Genomic DNA, 9,337 nt, shown 5'->3' on the forward strand with positions numbered 1-9,337 from the left:
GTTAGAAAATGGAATTAATTAATCACTGTGGAGTCACAGATTGAATTGGAAGTCAGTAAGATTGTACTTAAGCCAAGGATAGTCTTGGTATATAGTTTAAGTTAGTTTTGTGGACTTTATTTGCAGTGAAAGAGGAGCACTAGTCACTTCCAGAGAGTAATTCATCTAACCCATCAATGATATTGAGAATGAATGAATTTGTCCCAGAGGGTGAATGGCATCCTAAAATTAGTTTTCCTATCTTAAGGTTATTCAGTAGTCAACTGATATGAATTTAGTGGCTTCAGTGTGAGCTCATACATATTCTATATTCACAAACCAATGCAGCATTTGCTGACAGCCTTAGATTAGACGAAAAGACAGGGTATAGTGAACGAATGAAATATTTCACTGCTGCTAGGAGATATAGATCAGGAGAGATTAGTTCCTCTTGCTCCTAAAAGAGAACTATAGTCCAAGTTACAGTTCTTGGCAGGGTAGTGTAGGTAGGTTAATCAGTGTTCATGTTAGGTAAAGAGATTAATTTATTAGTGTTGTCATTTCCTCACCTTGCACCAGCATTGCATTTACCCACGAAGAAAAAAAAAAAGAAAAGAAAGAAAAAAATGAAAAAAATAAAAAAAGCAGTATTTGGAGAACTTTATTTAACAGAGTGGAAGCTGGCAAATGTGGATATCTATTGACTGAATTGCATTTCAGAAATAAAAATGTGTCCTTTACAAGTACTATGCCTATCAAGATTCAATTGGCAAAATCAATCTAGGATGCAATTTTCTGGACAGAAAGTGAAGGAGGTGAAGATATTTATGTGGGGATTGCAGTAAAGTATCTACATCTTCTGCATCATAATATCATCTTCAATCATACCAAGGTTCAATTTAGTATTCTTATAAACATACTTAATTGGGGCTTCATTGCCTTTACTATCTTAACGTTGGTTTAAACATCTCCAGAAACTTTCTTTCAGAAACAGTATTTCCACAAATGTATTAATGCTCTTTCTTCTAAATACTCTTCTAAAACTCTGGGATTATGCTTACCAAAAGATTTTCTAAGGACTTTTGACATTTGAGTCCTTCATTTCTTCCCACGCAGCTTTTTGACTCATGTTTCATGTTTTTCATCCCATTCTGACTCCAAGTCCCATCTTCTGATATGCAAACTACTGGGCATTGCAAATGCAAGTGAAAATATGAGCAAACTTCAAAGTAGGAGGACACGAATTTCTCTCTCGACTTTACCTTAATTTCTCTCATTCACTAACTACTTAGCCTTTAAATTTAGCTTTTACCTTAATAGATTTTTATAAGCATTCATCACACAACTTTTCTAAAATAAAAATAATCTATTTCTGTTTACAGGAAAGGATTCACCAGAGAAGTTATATGAGTAGACTAAGATGAAATCAAGATGGAAAAATCAGATTGTCTGAGAGCTTAAGTCTCTCTCAGTGTTTTAACTATTTCTGTTCTATCTTTATGGACAAGACAGACCATGTTGGAACAAAATTTAAATCTAAGTACAGCTACTATTTAATAGTGGCTGCTTTTACTGATGACATCGAAGAGTTGGTTTTGAAACTTTTCCTGACACAAAATTCATTTAATTACTTTTGCCATTATGCATAAATTTCCTCCCGTGCATGCTGAGAAAATGAGCAATGATCTAGTCTGAGTGTATCAAGGCCTTGGATATTGATTGTATTGACACTTCACAAGAAAAGTCAGACCTATCTAAAGGCATCTGCCTACACAGAAATCTAGCTTTTGTCTGACTCTGCACCTTCTGTTTTTCTTCAAGATTAGATGAATGAAAGGAGTGAATTTAAATGGAGACAAAGCATTTCACATGTTGAAGGGTACTGAACAACAAATTGCTTATGGATTGAAGAAATTTCATCAACTTTTATATGATAGGCTTCCATTTGTGACAATTTGACATGCCAAGCCTGCAGCTGGATTCAGTGATCCTTGTGGTTCCCCTCCAATGCGGTGGATTCTATGATTCTATAACACTAGGTTTTAGTCTTAGAAAAATGTTATTTTAAGATCATAGAAAACTATTTTGATTCTCACCACTAACCTTCTGTATAATATCGATCTTCCTGTACTGCAGTACAACAACATGAAATATCTGTCTTCCATTTTATCTGTCTGCTGCTTGACTTCCTTAAGCCTGGCATTTGTTGGAGTATCCTGCTTGACTCTCAGTCTTATCTATGGCAAATACAGATAAACTACAATGGACAGTGGGATTTCCACTGTATGGTACATTGAGAAGAATTATTAACCTTTGAGTTTAAGATTTGCTTTTGCTCACATTCTTTGTGGAAGAATTCTTCATAATTAAAGACCTATCAATACAGTTAGGGTTTTTTCAGGAGTTAAGTAAGTAAAAATATCAGGTTTATTTCCTTGTCACAGGAACATATTGGTATGGCTTTCTCATTGGTTATTTGGGCCTCATACTTCCATTTCTTCTTTTAACATACACTTTTCTTTGGTCTTTCCAAAAGAGCTACAGAAGTCCCTGCAAAGGGTCTAGAAAAGGGCAGTTGGAAATGCTGATTCTTAATGACTTCTACCTTCCCTCAACTCTTACACCTACATAGTTACAGCTTTGGAAAGAGCCAGTCAGAAAATTTGGCTGTTTTATGGTCTCAATAGGGCCCTGTACAACTTGATTTTTCATTCAGCCTTTTCTATCCAGCAAGTCTCTTTTTTTTTTTTTTTTTGAGAAGCATGCTGTTGCTACGCAACTATGAACAAACCATACAAAGAAAGGGGAAAGATGAAGGTGAGAAGATAAAAAAAGAAAGATGTTGAGATAAAAAAGAAAGGATTTGTAGACTCTGATTTGAAAATCAGAGGTAGGAAAAGCTTTTTCTTTTTCCTTTGTCATGAAAAGGTAAGAGGCAAAAATGGAGGAAATCTCCTCCTTTGCCCTCCACTCCTTTTCCTGTACTTGCCAAATCCCATCCAGTTTGTAGTCATGACCAGGTGACTGAACAGTCTAAAAGATGTGATTATACAGCTGAGGTGTCTGACTGGGATCTGAGAGGTCTGTCAGGTACTATCATCTGCTCACCTGTTGCTTTTCTGGATCACCCAGAGGGAGGTGGTTAATCTCTCCCTGTCACAATTTTATGCTTCTCAAGCATGGATAAAGGCTCCGATTTCTGCCTTGTCAGATTAGACAATAAAAGCTTCTTAGCAAACTCTGACTCAGCATCCCAGTGAGATCCTGGGGTCTCCTTTTTTTTTACTGTGATAATAGCATAGAAAATAATAGTAAAGATTGTCTTAATAGTAAAGATTTGTCTTCTTTTAGTATTGTCTAAATAGCACATTCCCTTTCCATCTCATCCTCTAGGCTTTGCATCAAATGTAGGAAGGCCTAATTTCATCCCCTTTAATTCCAGGCCTTTACCAGGCAACAATTCTGTTTATGTACCTTGCAAACCCAGTGTACTTAGTGTTATGCTTCTATATCTAATTTATTTTTTTGATAAGTCTGTTTTGCTTTGCTTTGAAGGACTCATTCTAGCAAAAGGCTAAGGTAAATGGGTGCCAAACCTGGATAGCTGAGTTAATTCTCTAAAGATGGATAAGACACATTCAAATCAGTGAGATTTTCAGCTATTATTTCCAACACTATAAAAATCTTCCCTTCCCTCCCCGCTGAAAGCAAATTTTCTAATATAGTAATAAAAGCAGCAGAAGGTAGAACCAAGACCAGTGAGAGAGCTGGCAGGACAATGCTGTCTCATTTAGAATTAATTTGTATATGCAGTCTTGTTAAAGTGCATTTTACTTGCTCTGATGAAGACAGAATTAATTTCCCTATGATTAGCATTCCTGCTTCTTAGAGATATTTTCTGGTGTTCACATTTATTTATTTATTTGTTTATTTTCCCCTGTTATGGTATATCATTTTGAAAAATATTTAAGAATAAAGGCCCTCTCTGCTGACATGACAGTGCTTCCAAATGTTGGGTTGTTCCTCCAGCTGTTCTGGAGGAGGGCCGCAGAGATGCTTAGAGGGCTGGAGCACCTCTCTATGAAGAAAGGTTGAAGGAATTGGGCTTGTTGGAAGTTGGTCTTGGAGAATACAAAGCTCAGAGGAAACCTTGTTGCAGCCTTCTGGAGCTTAGAAACAGGAGGGGGTACAGCCTTTCTAAAACACTCTGATAGCAATAGGACAAGGGTGGATGGCTTTAAACTAAAAGAGGGGAGATTTAGGTTATATCCTTGGAAGAAATTCTATAGTGACAGGGTGCTGAGGTAATGGAACAGGCTGCCCAGAGAGGTTGTGGATGCCCCATTCCTGGAGGTGCTCAAGGCTGGGTTGGATGGGGCCCTGGGCAGCCTGATCTGGTGGGGAGCAACCAGCCCATGGCAGGGGGTTGATTCTACAGAATCTTTAAGGTCCTCCTCCAACCCAAGCCATTCTGTCATTCTGTGATGTTCCTGTACGGTCCATTTGAGAATCTAAACATTCATTTAATTAATTATAATCTAGATATAACTAATGTGTGATGTTATGTCTCAACTTGTTTCTTTATGTATAATAAAATAAACATCACTAATATGTAATGGATGCCTTCATGACAGATATGACTAACTGTATGCCTTTTCTGTCCTTAGTGCAACTTGCCACTGTCCCGCTTATTCTTTTAGCTTGTTATGCTATATTAACCTGAAAATAATTTAGTATAAGCAAGTCCTGTAAAATACATTAAAATGCTAATTCAGTGCTTATAAACAAGGGCGTGCTGCAAAGCTCAATGAATTACTTAATATTTATAAATTATTCTGTAATACTCAAATGGAGATGACATTGATGAAACAATAGAATAATGTTCTTTACAGTCATTCTATTTTCAGATATTAATGCTCTCAAAACCATTGTTTCCTAAGAAATGAAAATCTGCTTTAAATGGCAACTAGATGAGACTATATTTGTGAACTATATAAACACTGACTGTGAAAAACATCCACTGATTATGATATTTAAGAGAAGAAATACCATTGCAGATACTGTACTGAAAGCTGGATCCCAATTGCAGGGGTTGGTATATATATATACATATATATTGTACTAATCTAAGCCACCACCGGCAGAAGCTAAAATAGTACAAATTCATATTACTAATTCTGGGGTAGTTTTTTTTTTTCTTTTTAGTTTTTTCTTTTTTTTTTTTTCTTTTTAAAAAAATTGTGAAAAGCTAAATTTGATTTGGGTGTCTTTATGTGGGACTGAGAATTGCTCTTCCGTACTGGTCTAACTTTATGCCAAATATAAGTACCACAGTCAGCATAAATACAGCATAAAAGTCATATTGTGTGCTCTGGATAGAAATGCAATCATGTGGATCATCAGTTCACACAAGATCTGTTCTTTAGATGATCCAATATAGCACTACAGCTTTAGATAGATATAATTATGAGTATAAAAAGTATCTTTTTTTAAATTGTGGATGATTTAGCTAAATGCAGTGGGGTACAAATTATAAGCTGACTGACTTTATGAGCTAATCAGGATTAATACAGTATCATCTGTGAGCTCAGTGAAATTCCTCATGTTCTTGATAAGTATAAAACTTTGTCCATCTTTTAGAAGTACTAATTTGAGCATGGAGCGATTTCTCTTAAATCACCTATTATGGAGAAAGAAAGACTCCATTCCAGATATTGTAGCATAATATCCGTGTCGTTCACGTTACTCTGTGAAACAATGACTGGAAGCACTGAGCTGCAAAATGTGTATTGTTAATCATTGGGTCATTAACCTTAACAATGTCAATGCATTTCCCTATCAGATCCAACTAAAGACTGCCTGAGGTAATAGTTAAGAGAACATTTCACACAAATGAACATATTAATGCTTTATTTGGTTCTAAATGCAGTGTGAAGGGTTTAGGTAGAAGCTAGTGTACAAGGAAAAGACAAAGTACAACTGATAAGGGATAATAAAAATTTACCAAAAGTAAACAAGTAGTCCCCGGTTTTCTGCAGCTGAGAACTCTATGCCTACCTCAAGTTGTAATCATTTAGATTACAATTTATATTTATTATATATATATATGTAATAAAATGCTATTTTTTGAGGGATATTAATATCAAAGGCCTGAGAATTCCTTAAAAGGCAGAGACATGTTTAACATCCATTCTCTGATTTCTGTAATTTGGGTGAATTTTATGATCTGCTGTTTCCACAGGAAAATAGAGATTATAACGTTTCTTTATTTGGCTCCAGCTGATGTGCTTTTGTCTGAGCTGTTCTCTCCCTAAATCTGGCAAAGAAGGTCCTGTACGCCCTGATACAAGAAGATGCCACTGCAACCCATAAACATGTTTCTCCTTCACACAGACAATACAGATGACCACAGTTAAATCAAATACTAACTGCACAAAACCTATGTGTTCTCCTCATTCACTCTTTGCATCTGAAAAGAGTCTGGATAAATACCATCCAGCAATGAACTCCTAGAGTGACTACCAGAGGGACTTATTTAGCATGCTCAGCCATTTTGATCCAGGAGCTGGACTTGATGATTGTTGTGTGTCCCTTCCATCTCAGGATACTCTATGATTCCGATAACCCCATAAATATATGTCACCTAGGAGGGCAGCTCAGAAAGCCCATAAAATGGTCTGTTGTCATTGCTGGGAAAAAATCATGTAATCATCTGTCTATTCCCATGTTGCACTCAGGAGAAAGGGCTGTAATAATGCACTGGAAATTGGTTGATCGGTCCTCTTGGTCTGCAAACAGCCTGCAGGATGTACAGAAAAATATTCAAACTAAAGGCTTTTAAAAACAACTGCATAAAGCTTTTTCCACTTCAGGTGCTTTCAAAAAGCCTCAGTTCTATGGCTTTCACATTTCACTTGGAAGATTAATGATCAAAATGACACATTTCATACTCAGTTCCTACTAAATTGTTAGATAGCCTAATATCTTACTTCTGTAAACATGTAGCACTGAGTCACATTAGCTTTTGAAACTAGGTCCTTAATATTGCTTTGCTTAGCAATGAGCAGTGAAGAGATGGTATTCTGTAACTATCTGATGAGTGTTATCAAAAAACAGAGATAGGAATTAACTAGGGGCTCTTGAAATAGGAATTGTGATATCAGCTGGCGTGTGCTTAAATGGTCAGGCCACTGATATTTCTAGTTTTAATTTAATTCTCCTACTTTTAGTTATGCACTCCTGGAGGACCTACAATTTTGCTCACCTCTGTCCTAACACCCTTTGCAGTCTGTGACAGTTCTCTTACTTACCACTTAGCAAAATTATACTATCTGAAATTGCTACTGAAGTTGAAAAGTGGAGAGCATTATGCAGAGGACTGTTTGTTGTTAATACAGCAGGAAATCTCACCTGTCAGTCTTGACGTTTCTTGCATATGCATTGATATAAACCAGTTCTAATTCCTAGTGAATAAACAACGAGGCCAGATAATTCTGCAATAGTTGTGACTTTCTGCTTGCATAGGCATAGAAGCAACAATCTGGTAGTGTATTACTTCTGAGGAAGGTTTTTTTCTTGTTTTTTGTTTGTTTTTTTTTTTAATGTCCTATTCCAGTGTGGTTTTAAGAATTTGTATGTTGATGAGAGAGAGTGAGCTTTTGTCATCAATTCAGTATTACATTTCTAACCTCTTGCTTTTATTTATTTATTTTCTTATTGTTTCTATTTTATTTCACTCATTCAAGCAGTCCCTATGTGAAAGCTTTAAGTACTCAAAATCTATTCCAATAATGAAGAAATTAATGTCAGGCAAAGCAGTTTTTCCTAAGTTTACAACTAATTATCTCAGACAAGATCAAAATTGACGTGAAGAAAATTTATTTTATCTCTAAAAAAAGACCAAACTGAAGCTTCTCAGTTACATCTACTTGTATAAAATTAGGTGGGATTCATAAGCATTTGCCACTGCTAATCCTAGTCAGTGCATGTCAAGTTTATTTACCTTAAAAAGAGAACACATCAGTAGTAATATGTTATAGGAATTAAACTGCCACAGTTGTCATTTGATCCAGCAAGGTTTAGGTTCTATTTCTATAACTGTTCTTAAGCTCCCATCCAACATCCCCTCTCTAGGTAACTGGAATTTGGCCGTGAAGCTAAAATAAATGAAGAACAGGTAACATTTAACAAGATACGCACCAGGAGTCTGAAAGGGAAATTTTCTGCATCACAACTAGGAGTGTATGTAGGGGGTACCATATTTTTGTTATGCCTACTGCTAATGTAAGATTTGCCCTTTTGGGGACAAACTCTATCTTCTCTTTTAGCATAGTTTTTCTTCTTCTTCTTCATTTTTTTTTTTTAATTATTATTTTTTATTTTTCCAGAACAGTTCTGACTCTTATTAACCTGACAGCATTGTGTAAGCAGTGTATATCAGCTTTTATATTACACTTGAAAAATCACTAGGTTATGCAAGGCAAATCTGTGCCCCAGTAGACACATTTTCCTCTCTTTTTGTGAGAAGATGCTCAAAGTACCTATAAATTTCACTTGCATTCTGGAAGATATCATTCTCTAGAAGTGTAGTAATAACCAGTACTGACTGTTTTGGGATGAGAGACTCTTGGTTTGGGGACACTTTGTTTTTCTTCTGTGCTGCTGTTTATCCCACAGTGGAAACAAGCAAGCAGTTGCAGTAGATTTAAACTTACAATCTTACTTAGCCTTATGGATAAATCATTAGAGTTCTATTCCAAATCTGGTTTTGCTGATGCAGATCATCTCTCTGCATGCGTGGCAAGATGATCTCAGATGTGCTCCACATGGAGGACAGCTACACTAAAGCAGAATAATAAATTAGGATGTGACTGGCAAGCAAATACGATGCCAAGGAAGACAAGCAACTCTAGCTATATCTACAGCATGATATAGAAAATTAGCTATGATTAGCCAAGAAACTGTAAGTAGATGTAGAAGTGTAGCTGCATCTGCATGCTGTGGCTTTATTTTACTGGATGCTGAGGAAAGGCTACCTCAAACACAGGTCAAAACTGTGTGCTTTGGGATGCTAATTAGTTTCTCTTTGTGATACTGTACTATACTATACTGTGTCAGCCAACCACCTGAAGTCATCTATATCTATAACATGCCCTGCATATATGTAATAGGGAAAATTCAGATGCCTAAAATTGTGTTCTCACACATTGCTTTTCTCATGATGGAAATGCAAAATATATTTTAACTATGGGTCATTTATCCATTAAGATGCCCATGTCTAAAATGTGAAGTTTCTGATCAGTATTTACATTGACTACACATAATTGTGAGCATTCTTTGTCATTGATCACTTTCTCCC

Source organism: Coturnix japonica, chromosome 4, assembly GCF_001577835.2.
Source record: "Coturnix japonica isolate 7356 chromosome 4, Coturnix japonica 2.1, whole genome shotgun sequence".
In the NCBI taxonomy this organism is placed as follows: Eukaryota; Metazoa; Chordata; class Aves; order Galliformes; family Phasianidae; genus Coturnix; species Coturnix japonica.